This window comes from Aquarana catesbeiana, linkage group LG08, assembly GCF_042186555.1.
Source record: "Aquarana catesbeiana isolate 2022-GZ linkage group LG08, ASM4218655v1, whole genome shotgun sequence".
In the NCBI taxonomy this organism is placed as follows: Eukaryota; Metazoa; Chordata; class Amphibia; order Anura; family Ranidae; genus Aquarana; species Aquarana catesbeiana.
The window spans coordinates 83,701,465-83,724,625 of record NC_133331.1 but is presented as its reverse complement, the minus strand read 5'-3'; the positions used below and the strand labels follow the sequence as shown (position 1 = coordinate 83,724,625).

Sequence of the window (23,161 nt, the reverse complement as noted above, 5' to 3'; positions counted from 1 at the left end):
CTTGTCCACTAATTTACAGTCAACAATCCAGTTCCCGAAACTTGCGGAAGAAGTTTTCCTGGGGAGGAAACTTGATCCGCCTGCTTCCAACGCCTGCGCAGTTTTGCTGGGGACATTACAACATATAGCGGACTGTTTCGGCATCCCTTTGCCCCGGACAAAATGGCGAGACCAGCGACTGAGCTGGTTTTTTTGGGCATAACAATCGAGTCTGTGGCCATGAAATGCCGTTTGCCCAAGGACAAACTGGGGGCCCTGCGAAAAAAAGTGGGCGGCATGGCTTGCAGGCGCAAGGTATAGTTGAGGGAGTTGAAGTCCTTGCTGGGAAAATTGAATTTTGCCTGCAGGATAATTCCTATGGGTAGAATTTTTTGCCAGCAATTTTCCTTGGCTACAGCGGGCGTCAGCGTCCCGCAACACTATATTCGCTTGACTAAGGATCTACGGGCCGACCTTAGGATTTGGGACACATTTTTGGAGTCTTACAATGGCAGATCCCTGTGGATGGCTGGCCCTGTCAGCAACACTGACTTGGCCCTGTTTACAGATGCGGCGGGATCAGTAGGGTATGGGGCTTTCTTTCAAGGTCAATGGAGTGCGGGATGGTGGCCAGTGGAATGGAGTGCAGAGAGCTGGTTAAAAAATCTTGTGCTGTTGGAATTGTTTCCGATTGTGCTGGCAGTAGAAATCTGGGGGGATGCATTTCGGAATAAGAAGGTGCGCTTCCATTGTGACAATATGGGGGTGGTGACGGCTATCAATAACATCTCAGCTGTATCGCCACCTGTGGTACTCCTGTTACGCCGTTTAGTACTGCTCTGCCTACGACTGAACGCCTTTATTACGATTACGGATGCATTGTCTCGTTTGCAGTGGGACGAGTTTCGCGTGTTGGCACTGGAGGTGGAGCAGCATGGGACGCCTTGTCCGCGGTGCTTGTGGACGATTGCATTGGAATCGCCACTGGATTCATTCGGAATTCCCTGAGTGTGGCCACGTGGGAAGCATATTCCAGGACATGGCGTGAATGGAATTAGTTGCTGTTGGAGGTAGGGGGGCTGGAGTCCGGGGGTGGAAATGTCTTCCTCTGTACTGTATTTTGTGGTAAACCTTATTCAGGGGGCGTTGGCCGTGGACCACAAATTGGCAGGCCTAGCCTTCTGGTTCAAATTGCAGGGTAGTGGGGATGCAACCAAATCCTTTGTGGTCAGACAGGCGATGAAGGGATATCGCAGGGGTCACCGTACCAGAGACTCCCGGCGGCCAGTTTCGGTAGTAATCTTGCGATTGGTATTGGAGCACCTGTTTTCGATCTGTTCTGAGGCCTATGAACTGATTATGTTCCAGGCAGCCTTTTTGCTGGCCCTTTTCGGCGCCCTTTGGCTGGGGGAATTGGTTAGCCCTTCCAAGAAGAGAGCTGGGGGTGATGGGAGGATGTGGTTATTACGGCTGCATCTGTTTGGATTGGAATTCATAATTCCAAAATGGATCAGTACGGCAGAGGGGCACACTTGGAGTTGTTCCGGGGCAGCATCTTGGGTCTTTGCCCGGTGGTTGCCATGGAACAGTTTGCTGAAATACGGCCACAGCTGGCGGGGCCTTTGTTTGTCCATGCTCCTTGCTTATCCATATTTCAGTTTGTGTCAGTGTTTCGTAAATGTCTGGGGGAGGTGGGCTTGGATCCCATGCAGTATGGTTCTACCGCCTTACGCATAAGCGTGGCTACAGAGGCATCTAAATGGGGTGTGAGCGAGAATGCGGTAAAGCAGATCGGCAGGTTCAACAACAGGTTCAGGCTGTACGCTAGGCCCCATTTGTTGTAGATCATGGGGGGGGTTTCGTGTTGCACCTGTACCTTTTTTTTTTTTTTTTCCACCCTATGTCTTCCTTTTGTTGTTATTTAGCCAAGTGTGGCAGGTTGGTGGGTGGAACTGTGGTTCTTTTTGTTTCCTTACAGGTTGGAGATGCCTCGTATAGATCCTGGGGCATTCTTATGTGTACTGGGGCACGAGACAGGCAGAAGTTAGGCTGGAGGCCAGGCAGCTGGGCCTTCCCTGAGAGTTAGGAAGTGTCAGATGGATCAGGGGTTCAGGGCATGCTGTGGAGTCGGGTGGTTCCGGAGGTTATTCATTTTGCTGGACTGGACAGGGCCCTGGACATACTTATTATACATGCAGGGGGCAATGATTTAGGTATTAGGTCCTCTAGGGAACTTATTTGAGATATTCGTTTTGATTTTCCCAGGCTGCGTCATAATTTCCCGAGCACCATCATACTTTGGTCGGATATCGTGGCCAGAACGACATGGCGGGAGGCTAGATCAGTTGACAAGAATAACAAGGCCCAAGTGAAAGTCAATAAGGATGTGGGGAGGTTCCTTGTTAGTAATGGGGGCCTAGTCATCAGGCATTTGGAATTGGAGTCAGACACGTGGCAATTTCTTAGGGGTGACAGAGTTCATCTCAATGCAGTGGGCACTGACGTATGATTTCTGGGGTTGGAGGATGGGTTGCAGAGGGCCTTTCGTGTGTGGTGGGGCGCCCAGGTGTAAGGCGTTACACCTGTGGTGCTGTGGCATTTTTTGGGGTCCTTGACAGCGGTATAATTTGGTTCACTGGATAAAAAGTAGGGAACCATCTCAGGTATGGTATCCTTGAGTGGGAACGGTTCACTGCGGAGTGACCGGGTAGTGTTAAGAACCCTGGGTGGCTGAGGTCAGCTGGGTTTTAGGCCCTGAGTCAATAGGTCGCGGCTGGGGTGGCAACTCAGCTAGCTGGTGCCTCTGACACAATAAGTGGTATGGATATATCGGTATCGTCAAGGATCTAAAAAAAATCAGTATATCTGGTTTTTGAGCAGTTGAATATTATGTTGGTTATTTAATTAAAGTTGTTGTTAATATTATGGTAGTTTCGGGCCATTTTACCCCACCTCAGTTGTTGAGTGGTTTTTATTACAAGTAAAAGGGGATACAAAGGTTAAAAGGATAAAGTGATGTGGTAAGTGGATGGTTAGCTCTTAGCTACCCTAGTCATGTAAAGGGGAATTCAGAAATTGCACCTTGGAACTCTAGCAGCAGAGAGTAACCTAAAACATGGCTTGCAGCTGCAAAGTTCTCAAAATTGTTAATTGTTCATTCAGCATTAAGGTGAATGCTGGTGACCAAGGGTTTGATAAACTGCATTAAAGTCAATGCTAATCAGAGGGAACTGAATATTGCAATGCAAGCCATATCTGTAGCTGTTGAATGATAAAGCAGAAAAGAATACACCCTTTTTAAATTCAATTTATTTTTTATTACCAGGTAACCTTCAAACTCCTGTCTATGTATTTCATCTTATTAATACTTTATTTCAGAGTAGACATCCTCTGCATTTTTCAGCACAGCAATCTCACTCTGAACAATGGCTGTAATGCTCAAAATATTATGAATCAGCAATAATCAGTCTGATTGAAAAAGCCCCTTTGGTCAAGCATATTATGAATTTCACTAACATATAACTAGGCAATGTCTCTGTGTCTGTCTGTTTGTTTTGCTCCCGCTCTCGTATAGTCTTTATATATACAGTATATATATATATATATATATATATATATATATATATATATATATATATATATATATATATATATATACACACACACACACACACACACACACACACACACACACACACACACACATATATATACACACACATATATATATATATATATACACGCACATACATATATATACACGCACACACACTATATTCTCATGTATGAAAGGTGCTCTCTACAGCAACTAGAAACCCCATGGGGAACCCGTAGAACCTACCTACACCTGTGCTTTTTACATGCAGTTTAACGTACAGTGAACAAGCATTTAAAAGCACAGTAGGCACTGTAATGTTATATATCAATGATATCTGGATTAGGAGGTAAAGTGACACTAGAACCCTGGGAAAGTATTCTAATTTGGCATGACCTGAGCAAATTGAATGCCATTTTTAAAATACAATTCTAGGATACCCCCATTTTTTTTTTGCCCAAGCTTTTTTTTTCCAGTCCAGCATTGTCAAACCCTGATGAATGGCCCTCTTGGCCCCCCAAAACACATTGGTTGTTTTTGAACAAATACTGTGACTGTCAGTATTATCTTGGTTCTCTTCCTCTACAAACTTTGCTCAATGCTATAGCAAGGCATATTAGGAAAAAAAATGTAATCTTCACGTGCAGGCTGTTGTCTCCCTGGGTACAACAAAAAGCATCCTAAGATGACTATTTTCAGTACCCTGCTAGTGTTGTATAACACTGCGGGTCATATATTTAGATTTTAATAGTCTTGTTTTTTTTTAGAACTGTCACAGACAGTTAATTTCAAACTGAAAAGGTCTGGTAGGTTGGTATGAAGACCAATGATTAATCTGTGAAATCTCTTGCGCTCACCAATTAAATCTATATAATTATAAGGCAAGCCTCAGCACACAAAGTGACCAACTTTCTGCAACATATAAGTTTAACAAATGCTGTAGTCACAAAACTATTTAGAATTTTTGAATTATGGGCAAAAAATGAAATAGTCTAAAAACATATATATACACTAATGAAAAGAACTAAAGTTTAACATACAAAAAAAAAACAATTTCTATTGTGTATATGCAATCATATAATAATAGTCTATATAAGTCCTAGGAAAAGAAATCCGAAATGAAAAGCTGTCATGGGGCAGAAACTGTCTTGAAGCAGATAGCCCAGAGCTAAGGAAAGGAGTCCTCTATTTCTTGCATATGGCGGGAGGTCAACTTTTCTCTGTACGATGGATGAGGCTCTACTGACATTGCTGGATAAATAATAACGGGCACAACTGTTCATTGCATCCCTGTTGCTGGTGGTAGAGAAAGGAAATAGGAGGTTGTGATAGGGAGCCAGTCATCTCTTGCTTGTCCCGGCTATTTAAATGGGAATATACATGCATCTGACATTTAATTCAGAGGTTTTGAAGTGAGCGGCCATATCTCTATAATTAAAGGAGAAAATGCGTTGTACCCCCCCAGCTTGTGTGTCCTGTCTTGCTGTAGCTCGTAGAGGCACGTGAGAGCCTGTAACACCGCCGTTTTCCTGCTCTTCCATGAAGTGGTTCCTGGCTTGTTTGAGCGGCTGTTTTCCACCTGGGCGCGTTCATCTTCAGTCATTCGGCGGTGGGATTCTTGGAGTCCCTGTTGTCATCTCAAGCAGGTCCGGACGTTATACAGCTGCCCTCCAGTCCACCCTGTCTACCGTCCTGGGAAATAACACATGATACCACAGCACCTTTACACGCAGTTTTGCAAGTTTCTCAGATGTAAGTGGATATTGAATAAAGTGTTGTTGTTTTTACCTACACTGACCTGGCGCCCTTTTTTCTCCTTTTAGCTCAGTTTTAGGGAATCACATACCTCTACAAGGAGCTTCTGGCTTGTGTGTATCCTGTCCAGTCACCACCTGCTGTTTTTTCTTATTGGCCTTTGTTACTTTGTGGTTCTCACCTATTTATGGACTACATGGTTTTTAATCATTATTATTTTATAATTTCTCATTTTTTGTTCTTATCAGTCTGCATATTTTTATGTCATCATATATAGATATCATATGATGTCAGTGAGCGCTGGCTGACTCACTTTTAGTTGGTGAATTGTTGGCCATTTTTCTATAGGTGGTGGACAACTCTCACTGGATACGGTGTCTTTCCTATTTTGATCATAAGGACACCAGCATTTCACTTTGCTAAAGAGAACTATATGTATGTTAACCTTTGATTTCTAAGGTCTACGTTATAGGGTGAGCTACCATCTTTTGCTTCTGGGTGGTAGAGCCATTTCACATATACGGTATTCTCAGTGGTGAACTTTTATGTGAAGATCAGCTACAGCTTTTCACCTTGGATTTGTTTTTCTGGAACTTTTATTGACTAATATTATTTAATTGCACATACACATGTAGAAATTGATTATTTTGAGGAGCTTGCTACACTGTTGCAGGAAGACCAATGATTGTCACTTTTTGGTCCAATAGTACTAAGCTTATATAATAAGAACTGCCTCTGAATATTTAATTTTTACATAGTATAAATTACACACAGAATGGTTAGTGCCACTGTTCCATGTTATTCTTCAAGCCCTTGTGTCAAATGTATAGCCCATGAATTAACAGTATTGTAGGGATGCAATAGATGTGTATATATCCACGGATTGTCTTGAGAGCGCTTACTTCCCTATTACATGTTGTCAATGCTAACTCTGGAATCATGGAAGATTTCCAACATAGATATTGCTAGCTAGAGAAAAGGAAATTGCTAAAGTGATGCATCATATGACCAAAATTAAACCACGTGCAGAGAACAGTCTTTTCAGCTCAGCCTCAATGTTGCATTAAAATCTCTTTTGTGTTACAACATAACAAGACAATGTTTTAAAACATTTCAACTACCTTACAAAGCTGAGTATGTAATGATGCTATCACAATACCATTGTTGTGCAAAGTCCGCTAAGCCTTTTTTCAGTTCAAAGGGTTGGGAAATATGGATTTTCCAACATGAGTGCATACATTGTGCCTATTGCCTAACATCCTGGAGCATGTTTGTAAAAGGAGTATAAATAAACTTGCATATCCCATATTTTTCTATTACATCTATTTTTTTCTATGTATTAAATGTCAGACTCTAATTCTCCTAGTAGCTCACTGCCATATTTTGACAACCTAATCTGTTTTCCTAGTAGATTTCATGCATTTATTAAAAGTGAAATTAACTTTTCCCCAATTCTACTGGCAGAAATTTGTTTCATTATGTCATGATTATTTGCAATTCATTATTTTTAACAGATGCATGCAATATTATGTTGGGCTCCTGTAATGTAACATACAATATGATGTGATGTGATATATATATATAATTTAAATAATGTAATTTACTTAGAACTGAATTTGGTGCAACTATGGTGGTTCCAGTTGAAGCAGTAAACTTCTAAACAGCACAAGTCACCAATGGCCATCTACACTCACCGGCCACTTTATTAGGTACACCTGTTCAATTGCTTGGTAACACAAATTGCTAATCGGCCAATCACATGGCAGGAACTCAGTGCATTTAGGCATCTAGACGTGGTGAAAACGACTTGCTGAAGTTCAAACTCAGCATCAGAATGAGGAAGTGATTTTGAACGTGGCATGGTTTTTGGTATGGAAAAGAAGAAAGGTAACAGCGCAGGGACAACTTAATCCATATACCAGGTCCACTCACAGGTGCCGAGGCTCGATGTGTCCCAACACACTCCAATGCAACAGTAATAAGGAGAGCCGGCAAAACTGTAATCCTTGAAGTGACGTTTATTGGTACATCAGAGTGACAATAAAACAATAAAGCTGACGCGTTTCGGCAATAGCCTTAGTCATAGCTAGTTACGACTAAGGCTATTGCCGAAACGCGTCAGCTTTATTGTCACTCTGATGTACCAATAAACGTCACATCCAGGATTACAGTTTTGCCGGCTCTCCTTATTACTGTTGCATGGTTTTTGGTGCCAGACAGGCTAGTCTCAAAAATTGCTGATCTACTGGGATTTTCATGCACAACCATCTCTAGGGTTTACAGAGAATGGTCCAAAAAGAGAAAATATCAAGTGAGCGGCAGTTGTGTGGGGGAAAATGCGTTGTTGATGTCTGAGGCTAGAGGAGAATGAGCAGACTGGTTTGAGATGATAGAAAGGCAACAGTAACTCAAATAATCACTCGTTATAACGAAGGTATGCAGAATACCACTTCTGAATGCACAACATTCTTGAAGCAGATGGGCTACAGCAGCAGAAGACCACACCGGGTGCCACTCCTGTCAGCTAAGAACAGGAAACTGAGGCTTCAATTCGCACAGGCTCACCAAAATTGCACAATAGACGATTGGAAAAAAAGTGTATATTAATTAGAATTTCTACTACTGAATGGTGATAATAGTACAACCTTGCCTATTATGCAGTTATTTATCTCTATTTTTCCGAAGTGTATTTAATGCTATCCTATTATTTCTTTAACCGCTTCCCGACTGCCTCACGCGTATATACTGCGGCAGAAAAGCACGTACAGGCTGATTGACATAGCTGTACATTGCCCTTTAAGAGGCGGCTCACGGGCGCGCGCCCGCCGGGAGCTCTGTGACCGTGATCGCGGTTCCCGCGGACTTGATGTCTTCGGGCATACCCACGATCGTCTCGCAGTGAGGAAGAACAGGGAGATGCTAATGTAAACAAGCAGCTCCCCGTTCTGCCTAATGACACTGATCACTGCTCCCTGTAATCGGGAGCGGTGATCAGTGATGTGTCACACACAGCCCCTCCCCCCACAGTTGGAATCACTCCCTAGGACACACTTAACTCCTACAGCGCCACCTAGTGGTTAACCTCTACACTGCCAGTGACATTTTTACAGTAATCAATGCAATTTTATAGCATTGATCGCTGTATTAATGCCAATGGTCCCAAAAATGTGTCAAAAATGTGTCAGAATTGTCTGATGTGTCCGCCATAATGTCGCAGTCACGATAAAAATCGCTGATCGCCGCCATTACTAGTAAAAAAAAAAAAATTATCAATAAAAATGCCATAAAACTATCTCCTATTTTGTAGATGCTATAACTTTTGTGCAAACCAATCAATAAACGCTTATTGCGATTTTTTTTTTTTTTTTTTTTACAAAAAATATGTAGAAGAATACATATTGGCCTAAACTGAGGAAAAAAAAAATTTTTTATATATTTTTTGGGGATATTTATTATAGCAAAAAGTAAAAAATAATGCATTTTTTTCAAAATTGACGCTATTTTTTTGTTTATAGCGCAAAAAATAAAAACCGCAGAGGTGATCAAATACCACCAAAAGAAACTCTATTTGTGGGGAAAAAAGGACATAAATTTTGTTTGGGTGCAACGTCGCACAACCACGCAATTGTCAGTTAAAGCGACGCAGTGCCAAATTGCAAAAAGTGCTCTAGTCAGGAAGGGGGTAAATTCTTCCGGGGCTGAAGTGGTTAAGTTCAGTGCTGACAATGGACATTTAAACTATCAAAGAAACAAAAGTTGTTGTTACCATTACATTATAAAACTAAAGGCTTTGCCAATTCACAGATTTACCCTCCTCCAGCAGTCTGTAGAGAGCATCAGCTATCAGCCGTGTGTTAAGACATGAGACAGGTGAGCCCCCAACAGAGTCTTACAGAATGACACCGAGATGACATTTCTGCTGTTAAAGGAAGATAATACAAGTGAATAACTGCACACATCCACATCTATGAGAGGTAAGGCTACACTATTACGATTGGGCCTAATAAAATGACACCCAGGCAGAAGCTCTTCATCCATTTACTGAAGATTTATCTGGCCACTCAACCGTCAAGAAAAGCTAGTAATGGATATTCACACTCAACTTGTTCTAAAATGTTGAAGATGTTTCAAAGCTTATTCAATCTACTTCTTGAGTTCTACTGAGCGTCAGGATCATACACCACAATTTGTACCTATACATACAGTAATGACCTTATTCGAATAATACCACGGAATGTGTTAAGGCAAATGCTGATTGATTTAGTAATGATTGGATTACGGTGACTATGCTACCTGTGTGAAAATAAATGTTCCTAACACTCATTAGAACTGAAGAAGAGGCTTGAATGAGCTACAAAACATCATCATTCCAGAACAAGTCCAGTTGTATATGATTTTCCTAGCTATACCATGACCTGGATAAATGAGAACCTTTAACCACTTGCTTACTGGGCACTTAAACCCCCCTCCTGTCCAGACCAATTTTCAGCTTTCAGCACTGTCGCACTTTGGATGACAATTGCGCGGTCATACAACACTGTACCCAAATGAAATTTTTATCATTTTTTTCCTACAAATAGAGCTTTCCTTTGATGGTATTTGATCACCTATGCGGTTTTTAGTTTTTGTTAAAAAAAATGAAAGACAGAATTAAAAAAAATATATATATTTTTTTTTTTCTATATTTTGTTATAAAATTTTGCAAACAGGTAATTTTTCTCCTTCGTTGATGTACGCTGATGAGGCAGCACTGATGGGCACCGATAGGTGGCAGTGATGGGCACTGATGGGTGGCGGTGATGGGCACTGATTGGGCACTGATTGATGGCAGCACTGCTAGGTGGCACTGATTGGCACCACTGGTGGGCATTGATAGGTGGAACTTGTGGGCATTGATAGGTGGCACTTGTGGGCATTGGCAGGTGGCACTTGTGGGCACTGGCAGGTGGCAATGACAGATGGCACTTTTTGGCACAGATGAGGCATATGTGCCTCTTTCCTCTTCAGAACCGATGTCCCTTTGACATAAGCCGGTGATCGGCTTGTTTTTCCTCGAAACCGATCACCGAGGTTTTGTTTACGTCATGTGATCAGCTGTCATTGGCTGACAGCTGATCACATGGTAAGGGGCCGGGACCGGCCCCTTACTCGGATCTGTGATCATCCGAGTCTCCGTGACTCGGTGATCACAGCGCGCACACCGCGCACCCTGCAGGGTGCACGCGGTGCGCGTGCACAGGGGAGGACGTCCCATGACGGCCTCCCGGAAATTGAGGTCCGCGCTGTAGCCGTCATTCGGCTATGGCCCGGACCTCAAGTGTTTAAATAAGTATTCAAGTAGTTGGCAATACAAAACCATCCCATGACTTCCTTCTAATGCCACGGACACAAAAGCGGATTTTCCGTCGGAAAAAACTTGGATGGTTTTTCCGACGGAATTCCTCTCAAGCTTGCCTTGCATACACACGGTCACACAAAAGTTCTCTGAACTTTTGACCGTCAAGAACGCGGTGACGTACAGCACTACGACGAGCTGAGAAAATGAAGTTCAATGCTTCCGAGCATGCATCAAATTGTTTCTGAGCATGCGTAGGAATTTTGCGCGTCGGAATTTGTACAGACGAACGCATTTTCACATAGGAACTTTTTCTGATCGAAAAATTGAGAACCTGCTCTCAATCTTTTGCTGGCGGGAATTCCGCCAGCAAAAGTCCAATGGAGCATACACACAGTCGCATTTTCCGACCAAAAGCTCTCATCGGTCTTTTGCTGGCCGAATTTACGATTGTGTGTACGCAACATTAGGGTGCTTCTCTCTTTCAATAGCTTTGCATACTAAAGATGTACTCCATCTCCTTATTATAACTTCTCCGCTTTCTATTTGTCCTGTCTCTCCCTGAAAGGAAAGACTTGCCAACAGAGGATGTTGGAGGCAAATGGGCTATTTAAACTCAGCCAGTGCTCAGGATCAGTGCTGCTTTGCCTTTCAGCCTGCCCTGTATTCTGTGATCATGTTTTTCTGTATCCTGGGATCGTGTTTTTCTGTATCCTGTTTCCAGTTGCCGCCTGCACCGACCCCGGTTTGTCCTTGACCTCCAGTTCTGTCTGCTCCATTTGCTTTTCTTCCACCGATTGGCTCCAGACCCGGCCTGTAAATAGACCACGCTCTTGCCTGCTCCTCTGTATCTGTACCAGACCTGTCCTCCCAGTATATAACCCAGCTTGCTTGACTCTGACACATACTGCTGTGCCTGCTGTTTTACTGTCTGCTACCAGTGCATGCCTCACCTGCCCACTGTTGCCAGTACCAACCTGCTTCAGTCTGCCATCCACCAGCTGCTTCACTGAAAACTACTGACAACCTCTCCTGCTTGGTGTGGATACCCGCTCTGCTGCTGGCAAGACCTACAGGCACTCATGCCACTCTGCATTCTTGAGCCTTCTGTTCACACTACCAGAGATGTAAGGGAGGTCTTCCTCATCATTTAAGGCTCGGCTACCAGGTACGCAATACTCCCCTTCTCAGAGAGGTAATGTAAACCAAAACTTCAGAAAAGAATAAGGTTCATTTTAATTTTCTATTGTGGCCATTGTTTATTCTATAAGCAGGTGTTGACTCTACAAAAAGCTTTACCAGCTGCCTCTCTATATCTAAAAACAACTGATCCTCCCTTTCTACCCCTGTAAAATCAATCCCACTGGCTAATGGAATGGTCTTAGGTCTACTCTCCATGGCAGAAGTCTCCTCTAGTCAAGATACAGAACATACCGAGATCCCTTGTAATCCTCAATACAAATTATACCAAGCCTGGAAAATTTGCTGTACATCCTGAGATTAGCTGACCTAGGATGCCATGTAGTCACGACTGACTCCTCCACGTGACTGGACCAGTCTAATAAACAGAGCACGGAAATGTAAAAATAACACCAGTTACAGCCTCCGCTTGCAGCACACTTGCCATATAAAAGTTGACACCCAAATCCTCCTCATCAGCACCTGCTGCTCACAGTTGTGGTTCCTTGTGATGTGCTCTCTAATTATGTATGGCGTCAGTTGCTCAGTCAAAATATTGCAATGCATATTTTACACAAAGAAAAAGAGACAGAATATTAAATGTGCTGTCAGGAGGCCTGCAGTTTAGAGTGAAAGAGCTCTGTTTTCCTTTGGAACAAAGACTCATGAATCTTTCACAAACAGGAAAAAAGTCCACATATCACACACAGTAAAACTTTTACATTTTCTACAAACTAAAAAAAGAAAAAAGTATATATGTATTCACACAAAAGGCAAAACTTTGTTAAGCCTAGGTACAGACTAGTGCAATCTCAGACATCGCATGTGATTCGTACCCGCACCACAGGTGCCGATCACATGCGATGTCTGAGAAATGCGAGTTCAGCCATACAGTTGTATGGCTGAACTCGCATTGGAATCGCACATTAAAAGGTGCAGGGACTTGTTTTTCCCTGCACTGGAATCGGATTCTCACCTATGCGATCTGATTCCTGTACGAATCCACAGTTCGCACTGCGATCTGTGAACCGTTCTGGGGGTGTCATTAACAATGTATTGACACCCGCAGCGGTTTGCAGAGGGCAGTGTGAACTGCCTGCGGGAGAGAAGCGATGCGGGAAGCGGCGCTGTAATCGCACTGGTTCCCACATCGCTCTATTTCTGAACTGTAGCTCAAACTGTAAAACAAATATACTTATACAAAATGTTGTTCAATTTTGAGAACATTCATAAAAAAAGGGCGTCGCTTGGATTTTTCTGCCCAGTCCTTTGAGATTATGGTTTTTCCATAGAGAATAATATAAAATGCTCTGCTTAAAGTTCAACTAAGGCAAAATAAAAAATTACCTATATAATGCTGTCTGTCACTAGCATTAACACAGTCCTTTTTATTTATCAGTTGATTCTGACAGTAAATTTATGTTATTTTTTTTACACTGCTTTTAACAGGGTGAAAATGCTGTTTGTTCTGCAGTGAAATAGCACAACAGCGTTGTCATAGTCTTAGATGCTTAGATACTTGTCCAGCAATTGGAAGCCCCACAGGGATTAAACCTTTGTAAAATATTTCAAAGTAAAAAATTTGTTTTTTAAAGGGTCCCGCAGGAGCATTGCTGTGCTATGCAGGTAGCTTTTTCCTTTTTGGCTTTTGTTTTGTTTTTTACATTTTTTTTTTTTTAGGGAAAGTCATTGTTTGAAATTTGCAAGGGAACAATACACTGCTGTATCCATGCCTGAAAAATATTCCAATTTATCAAGTTATCATATGTAATTTTAATGCTTGCAGTGTGACTTTTAGCATGATGTTTATTAGCACACATTCATGAGAACTTCCTTTATCAGAAAACTGCTGAATAAATACTGTACATTTTAGCAGGAGTAGTTACAATATATGTTGTAATAACTTCACTACAACTGTGCAGCAATACTTTAGTGTTTAAACAGATTACAAATTGTTAGGACAGTTTTGCAGCACATTTAATCAGAACTATCTGTCTTGGAGTTAGCCCTGTACTGTAAAAAAAACAAAACAAAACAAAAAAAAACAAACAAACAAAAACAATTTACATACCTTTTTTTTTTATGAGGAGTCCATCATCACAGGTCCTCTTCACTATCTGATTCCTCTGTCAGTGGGTAGATTCTAAATGTTGCAGAGAGCAGAGAGCAGTGCTACATAATGATGTAGAGTTGCTTTCTGCAACAATCTTCTATGAGTCCAAGGCAGGGGCAGAGCCTTGGCACCCTGGACTAACCTGGAATGGGTTGAATAAAGCTGAGTGTGAGGGGGATAGAGCTACCAGGTTCTACTGCCCAAACTGGAATTGGGCTTTAACTCATCATTTTCCCCATTAACATTCCTCTACAACCCACCAAGATTATTGTATAATACCGAAGGAAGCATGACAAGTTATCATTATTATTAGGTCTAAACGTGTGCCCAAATTTTAGTCAAGTTCAATTCTTTCATATGTAGCTCAAAACAATGAAAATCGTACTGCTCGTATGCCCCCCCAAACCTGTGTTAGCTGGATCAACACGTGAATAGACTGGCACAAGAAAGAAAGGATTGGCTTGTCAGGCTCTAGTAGACTTCAACATAATAGTATGGTCATAATAGTGACCATCTGCACACAGACACTGACTCCCTGTTGCATAAATGTGAATGAGATGCGTAAAAGATGGCCTCCACAATTAAGCCCCAAAAAAGGCAAAACACATCTGAGGAGTTCTTTACAGGTGGAGAACAAGAGCTAAAGCCATCTTTTACCCATCTCATTCATATGTATGCAACATGGAGTTAGTGTCTGTGTGCAGGCGGTCAACAATTGTTGAAGTTCAATTCTTTGTCACTGCTAGGTTGTGCGCTAGCTATTATCAGGGCCAAAGTTGACCCAGCATAATAATGAATAAAGGCTTCTTTTAACAACTAAGCATCATGTACTAGCTGTGCTTCCTGCTTAGTAGTGCAGTAATTTGCTTTGCGGTTGTCAGTCTACAGCCAGAACTTTGTAAGTAGGTTTGCACAGAAAACTATACAATTTAGATGCCTTATTTTGTCATTTACTTTAATGCACCATGCTGACATGGAAATGGCAGCTAGAGGAAAAAAATGTACTTATCCGGGTATGAAATATGTTCCTGGAATTATAATACATCTACATTGTAAATTGCTTTCACCTTACAATAATAACTTGGAAGAAGTATTTACTGAAAATCCATCATAATTCCTCTTCTTTCACTCACTTCATCTTAACACCACATGCTGGCTACATTGGTTCTGTAAACATTTTAGATAAAGCGCTATAGGAAATAAACATCTGGTAAAGTTCCAAAAATCTAATCTGTTCCTTAACGGGAAAGATGCCTAGAAGGACCTTTTCTCCTACACCTTTCTCTTCTTTCTGTAGATTCTTGACATCACTAGGGTTGGTGTCACCTGGTGTGGTAAAACATTGGTGTCTACACCCCCCCCCCCAACAATTTTTTATCAGGACAGTATGAAAAAAAATGTTTTGCACTGCAGAAATTTATATTAATTTCTTGTGCACTTGTGTCCCCGGAGGACAGTTAGCAGGACAACAGGACTGCAGCAGGACAACTGAAGCAGGAAGGGAGGCATATTCTGGCTAAGCACATTGCATATACTACGCAATATGCGTAGTCCAAATTTAGTTTCTTCCTCCTCAGTCTACTATCTAGCCTACCACAGAGCCTTGCAGTGAAGACGGAGAAGAGAAGGCTAGTAATTTATTTTAAGTGTCCATGGAGTGACAGCAGGACAGGCAATAGGGCACTAAGCAGGCTGGAGCATTGGCGCAACTCTCCCACCCCCCAGCCTGCTACAGTACTCTGTCCTGCCATTGCAGATTGACAGCAGGACAGAGCAGTAGACAATAGGCAGTCTAGAGCATCTGCTCTCTCCTGTCTAGCCTTCCAAAGTGCCCTGCAGGGCGCTGGGCTGGCTAGTTTTGGGCCGGCAGTGCACAGTCATGGTGTGCACCCCAAAATGGCCCCTGTAAATGATGCAGTCTGAGACGGCGCGCCGATCTGTGCACTGTCACCGATGGGAGTGACACCATGGCGGTCGGATATCCCTTCCTACTTGATGGTGTCACCCAGGTGCGGTCCGCACCCCCATAGTGACGCCACTGCTGTAGATTTCACTTCAGCGGGCCTTGGTGGACAAGGAGTGGACTTGTTCCTTCAGAGTTAAAGGGTATGTAAACACTAACAATAATACTAACACTAACAATAAACTTTGTTGTTATTTGGTACCTTGTGGTCTGTTAAATAGACCATTGACAAGTTTAAAAAAATGTTAAATGTTAAGTTTATGATTTATTTTTTAAATCAGCACAATACTTACATTGAATGAGAAGTATCCCTTGTGCTGGTGGCTGCTGTCTTAATTTAAAAACGTCAGTCATCTCTGTGAACTTCAGAACACCTGCCCGCTATCTTATGAAGAGAAGGGAGCGAGAGAGGCCTTTTTTGTAGTCCTAAAACACTTTCTGTCCTAGGGTGATAACACTTCTTCTCCAATGATATAGTACGGCAAGTGAACGTTGCCACCCTGGTACAGAAGTGTGTTACTGGTAGAATCACTAGATGAAAATAAAGGAAAAAAAAAAAAGGCTTGAAAATAGAAAACTAATGCAAATCTAAGGACTGGGAAGATGCAATAGAAAACATTCATTTTATTTAATTAATTTTGTTCTTGGGTTTAGATACACTTTAATTTATACTTGGCAATGAGATGCTGTTATATAAAATAAACTAGACGTGAAATCCTCCAAATGAAGCAAACACATATTATTTATGTACCATTACTCAGTTGTGATTGTATGTTTTACTGTATTTTGACAAGGTGGAAATCCACTTTATGGCAAATCTTGTATGGAAAGGTTTTACTCTAGCATTCCAACATATCCTCTTATCTTCTTTGTAAAAGAAATTAAATGCGCAAAAAACATACCTGTGTTGGCTTTTTGGCTTAAAGACTTTGACGCTATCCACGCCATGATGTTCATTCAGTTTGGCAGAAAATGCCAAACTAATAAAGTCCAGTCCAAGCAGAGATTCTGGTCTTCAGGTCGGGTGATGTCAATTACAGCTTTTTTCCCCAGCCAAGGGCTGCACCACAGTCTTGCTTCTGTACTTCTGCCGGATTTCAAAGACAGGAATGGAGCAAGAAAACAGAATGGTCTCTCCCTAGAAAGTCAAATACAATTATTAGACATAATAGAATTTACAGAGCAAAAGCAAAGAATGCGTAAAAGCAAAGAATGAGTGGTTTGAAATTGAATTTATATTCACTATTAGAACTCATTATATAAAGTCCCCCTTAAACTGAAACTATAGCATTAAAAAAAAATAATTTACAGAAGAGAAATACTGGGGTTTCATGGTAAGTAAGGTTGAATAAAGACAATAGTCCATCCAGTTCAACCTCTGTAGGTGTATGTGTGTCAATGTCGATATTCATTTCTCATACCCCTGTACTGTATGTTGTGTTCACTAAGATGCATGTCCAAGAGTCTTTTAAAAATATCAATACTCCCCATTGACATCACCAATTGTGGAAGAGAGTTCCACATCCTTATCGCCCTGACAGTGAAAAACGTCCTAGGCAGCTTAAGGTTAAATTGCTTCTCCTCCATTCTCATTGTGTGGCTCCATGTCCTCTTACACACCCTGAGACTGAAAAGTTGTCTTCCTACACTGGGATCACCATTGAGGTATTTGTATATCACTATCATTTCTCCTCTTAAGCGTCTCCTCTCCAGGGAAAATACATTTTGTACCTGTAGTCGTTCCTTGTAATTGAGGTCCTCCAGTCCGCCTATTAATTTAGTTCCCCTTCTCTGGACTCTCTCCAGCTCCTGCACATCCTTCCTGAGGACTGGTTACCACAACTGGATGGAACGTTCTAGATGTCTAGAACCAGAGTTTTATAAGGAGAGGAAGTTTCTCCAAAAGTCCTCTTAAGCTGGCCATAGATGGATAAAAATTTGGCCCGTTCAGCAGGGACTGGCCGAATTCCGATCCATGTGTGGGCATCCCTGTTTGACAAAAGTCGATCATTAGATTGACTTTTGTCGAACAAGAATGTTGGAAAACTTTTGTTGAACAGTGTGTGTAGCTGCTGTATTTTGACAGCAGAGAGTCCCGCTGTCAAAGTACAATGTCCCAGTGGGGAAGTTCTTTTATCCACCTCGCTTGTGTGGATGGAGGAATCCATGTTTTTTTTCCTTCAGCCCACTGGCTAAACGAAAAAAACTACCCATCTATGGTCAGCTTTAAATGGCTGGCACTGAAACCATTGTCCCTCTTGAAAAATGTACCCTCTACTTCTGTTCTAGTAACAAATCCAAATTTAGAATTTTTTTTATGTTTAGTGCTGCTGACAATGATCACCAGGACAAACTGAGAACATGAATCTACCCAACAGAAACAATGAGAGCAATAAAAACCTGTCAGGGGTTTACACCCTTCTTTACTCTAAAAAAGCTAAAAGTTAAAGGGTTCAGATACACTTTAAAGTGTAGGTCCAGCCATTTTTCTCATTCTGAACAAAGTAGGGTAGGATTGGTGGGTTTTTATAGCTATCCAGGGCTCCAAGACATTTCTACCTATTTACGGTCATGGTGACCAATTTCACCAGACAGAAAGTGAGAGGAAATCTAAACCATGGACACAGACATGAATTATAAACTGAGAAGAAAGTTGTGGATTTAGTTGCACTCTAATGCCCTGTACACACGGTCAGACATTGATCGGACATTCCGACAACAAAATCCATGGATTTTTTCCGATGGATGTTGGCTCAAACTTGTCTTGCATACACACGGTCACACAAAGTTGTCGGAAAATCCGATCATTCTGAACGCAGTGACGTAAAACGCGTATGTCGGGACTATAAACGGGGCGGTAGCCAATAGCTTTCATCTCTTTATTTATTCTGAGCATGCGTGGCACTTTGTCCGTCGGATTTATGTACACACGATCGTAAATTCCGACAACGGATTTTGTTGTCGGAAAAATTTATAGCCTGCTCTCAAACTTTGTGTGTCGGAAAATCCGATGGAAAATGTGTGATGGAGCCTACACACGGTCGGAATTTCCGACAACAAGGTCCTATCACACATTTTCCGTCGGAAAATCCGACCGTGTGTACAGGACATTAGATATACAAGCAACATAGCTTACCTATTCATAATCAAGCCCCTATACAACTCTCATGCCGCGTACACACGAGCGGACTTTACGGCAGACTTTGCTCGGCGGACTTTTCGCCGGACTTTGTCCGCCAGGTGCGCCGGACTTTAACGCGGACGGACTTGCCCACACACGACCGGACTTTCCGGCGGGCTAAGTCCGCCCATCTTTCCGACGGACTTTCGCTGGAGTTACATGGACAAGTCCGTTCATTTTGAACGTGACTCAGGTGCGACGGGACTAGAAAAGGAAGTCAATCTTGCCGCTTTTATCGGCGAGATTGACATCTTGCGAGCCCCGCCGCGGGTCATACCAGACCCTTAGGTCTAGTATGTATTTTAGGGGGGCCCCATGCCGTTTTTTCGGCATAGGGGCTTCCCTTTATAATTCATACCAGACCTAAGGGCCTGGTATGCCCCGCGCTCGCCGCAATAGGAAAATTTGTTTTTCCTATTGCAGCGAGCGCGAAATGCAATACCCTGCCCTCGCTTCGTATCTGGTCCGTTGGACCAGCATACACACAAGCAGGCTTTCCGTCGGACCAACACACAGACGAGCGGACTTTCTGCCAGAAACTGAGTCCGACAGAAAGATTTAAAACTTGTTTCATATCTAGGTCCGGCGGGCTTTTGGGAAAAAGTCCGCCGGAAAAGTCCGCCTGAGCCTACACACGGTCGGATTGTTCAGCGGACTCTGGTCCGCCGGACCAAGTCTGCCGTAAAGTCTGCTCGTGTGTACGTGGCATTACTTCAACAGCCCAGTGCTAGGGCCTCAGTAGCCAACAGAAATTGTGGCATTTGATTGCTTGATGGCAGGGGCAGGGATTACCTCAGACTTTGAGCACATATCCTTGTGCACAATGTGCCCAAAACACCCCAGAAATAATTTGGAGGACCGAAAAAAAAAAAACCCCAACAACTTTAGTCTGCATGCAGTGCCTGCTTTTCAGAAGTATTAAAAAAGTCTGTACACTTTATATAACAGGTTCCTCTTGAAGTTGGCCAAAACATGCATCTATACAGACCCACTTCAACAGACTGGTTCCTAAACATGCTTGTTTGGTCTCTGACCCCCCCTGGGCTCTCAGTTCCCCCCATGTGCTCTCCACCCCCCCAGTGCTCTCTGTCCCCCCCTGGGCTCACAGGTCCCCCTCCCATGTGCTCTCCATCCCTCCAGTGCTCTCTGACCCCCCTGGGCTCTCAGGCCCCCCCATGTGCTCTCCACCCCCCAGTGCTCTCTGTCCCCCCCTGGGCTCTCAGGTCCCCCTCCCATGTGCTCTCCATCCCTCCAGTGCTCTCTGACCCCCCTGGGCTCTCAGGCCCCCCCATGTGCTCTCCACTCCCCCAGTGCTCTCTGACCCCCCTGGGCTCTCAGGTCTCCCATGTGCTCTCCACCCCCCAGTGCTCTCTGACTCCCCCTTGGCTCTCAGGTCCCCCCATGTGCTCTCCACCCCCCCAGTGCTTTGACTTCCCCCCAAGTGCTCTCCATCTCCCCATGCTCTCAGCCCCCCCATGCTCTTAGTTCCCCCATGTGCTCTCCACCCCCCATTTCTCTCTGACTTCCCCTGGTGCTCTCCCCCCCTGTGCTCTCCAGCTCCCCATGCTCTCAGGCCCCCCCTGTGCTCTCAGCTCCCACCACACATGTGCCCTCCACCCCCCAGTGCTCTCTGACTTCCCCCAGTGCTTTCCCCCTGTGCTCTCAGGCTCCCCACCCCCATGCTCTTCGCCCCCCTTCTGTGCTCTTCACCCCCCCTGTGCTCTCCAGCCCCAGGTGCTCTCTGCTCCCCTCCAGTGCTCTTCAGCCCCCTAGTCCTGTGCTCTGACTCCCCTTCCCCCAGTGCTCTCCATCCCCATGCTCCAATTGCCCCCCTAGTGCTCTACAGCCCCCCGTGCTCTCTGGCCCCCCTATGCTTTCCAGCCCCCCACCCTGTGCTCACCCCCACACAGTACCCTTCACTCCCCCACATTCTCAAGACCCCCCCCCATGCTCTCTGCCATCCCCTCATGCTTTACAACCCCCCAGTGCTCTTTCCCGGTCCCGCTCGCCTCCATTAGGATGGAGATTGGGAAAGGGACCGGTAAATTATGCCATGGGCTGCTCAATCTAAAATGCCCGGGCCTATTTTTTCTCCCAGTCTGGGCCTGGTCATGTCTATGGTCAGCTTTAAAAAAATTAATTGATGTAAAGATGAACATCTTTTGTTCTGCCGTTTCATGGACCCAGTGAGAAGATTAACGATTTCTTACAAAATATTACAAATACAGTGCCCTTTCCAGTCCTTTGAAAGTTAAGACACAAAGAGTAACACAGGCAGTCTGCTGCCACCACATGAGGCTTAAGCCTTCTTATCTATTCATTAAGCAGTTGATTTTGGCAGCAGCCTGGTTGAAAAAAAAAAGTATATTTCTGTAAATAAATCTGTTGCATTGCCTGTTCCAGACATGCCATAATATTTGGCTACTGAGCCCTGCTTTTCCCTGTTTTTTTTTCTGAGTTTCAGGTGAACAATTAGCAAAAATAAATCTATTCTTCAGTACAGGATTTGAAATATAGGTTAATATTTACATGGGAGACTTTAAAACCTCCAGTTAATTAAGCATTTAAATATTTGTAGAATGGAGATTTCACTTCCCTAAGATAGAGTAAAATAAGATAAAAAATGTATTATCAAAAACAAAGTATTAAATGCTTGTGTCACATTTTATAAAATGTATATAAGTCGTTAGATAAACTTTATTTCATTTACAGGCATGTTTCACATTTTTCAAGCTTACTGATTTTGCTTTGAGCATTGAAATGTTCCCAATGCAGATGCAGAGATGATCTACTGTCTGCTGGATAAAAGGATTTTGCAAAAGAATAAAAAAACTAAATCCCCAGTTTGATTGGCGCTTCTCTATGTAGAACCATTACCCCGTTTTTGCCCAGGCACAGTTTGCAAATTTTCTCAGGTGTTATTGTAACATTCCCCATAGCACTAGTATTTTCAGAAGGCCAACATCAATGATCTGTTACTTGCATGATTACCACATTTTTCAGGCAGACAAGCTCTTTAGCAAGAACTAGTGACCTGTACTCAATACGCTTTTTAACATCTGAACAAACCCATGGCAGTTAAAGTGTATATGCAGAGAAATACATTTTCAGTACATACCTCCACACATTACCATATGTTTTATCCCTTTAAAATACTGCAAGTGCACAAAAATACATTGTTCTTATCACTTCCTGTTTGGGCTGACAATTCACTGCCTTTGATGCTCTGAATTTCCAACCAGCTGACCGCCTTGCCTCCTGGACTACAGAACTCCACCTATCCACCACCCCTGTCTGTCCCTACCAAATGACTCCCAAATTCTCCCATACACTGTCTCCCATACACTGTATGCACAGAAAAGGCTCTTGGGAGATGTAGATCTGGGAGCATGGTTAAGTCACTAGGAACTGGACTCTCAGCAGCTGTCCCTACAAGAATTTTACAAGCCTGGCAATGATGTTACAGGGAGTAATAAAAGCCTACTGCTACAGCAACAAGGTAAAAAAATAAAATAATCAAGGGGCATGCTCTAGAAGGGGGAGAGGTTTTGGGATTAATTAAGATAATGCTGGGACACACTCTTTAAAGCACATAGCCTTTTTTAAAAAAAAAAAAAAACTCCAATGCCCTGTACACACGGTCGGATTTTCCGATTGGAAAATGTGTGATAGGACCTTGTTGTCGGAAATTCTGACCGTGTGTGGGCTCCATCACACATTTTCCATCGGATTTTCCGACACACAAAGTTTGAGAGCAGGATATAAAATTTTCCGACAACAAAATCCGTTTTTTGGAAATTCCGATCGTGTGTACACAAATCCGACGGACAAAGTGCCACGCATGCTCCGAATAAATAAAGAGATGAAAGCTATTTGCCACTGCCCCGTTTATAGTCCCGACGTACGTGTTTTACGTCACCGCGTTTAAAACGATCGGATTTTCCAACAAATTTATGTGACCGTGTGTATGCAAGACAAGTTTGAGCCAACATTCGTCGGAAAAAATCCTAGGATTTTGTTGTCGGAATGTCCGAACAAAGTCCGACCGTGTGTACGGGGCA

The 23,161-nt window shown here is 43.1% G+C and overlaps 1 protein-coding gene across 2 annotated transcripts in view; it reads right to left on the bottom strand.

Annotated features, from left to right (window-relative positions):
* LOC141105894 (heparan sulfate glucosamine 3-O-sulfotransferase 1-like) overlaps positions 1-23,161 on the bottom strand; it is a 272,714-nt gene that overhangs the window by 122,556 nt on the left and 126,997 nt on the right. For both annotated transcript variants that reach the window (XM_073596075.1, XM_073596076.1), the window contains exon 2: positions 16,822-17,057. The gene's annotated coding sequence lies outside the window, so the exon portion shown is untranslated. The remainder of the gene's footprint in view (positions 1-16,821; positions 17,058-23,161) is intronic.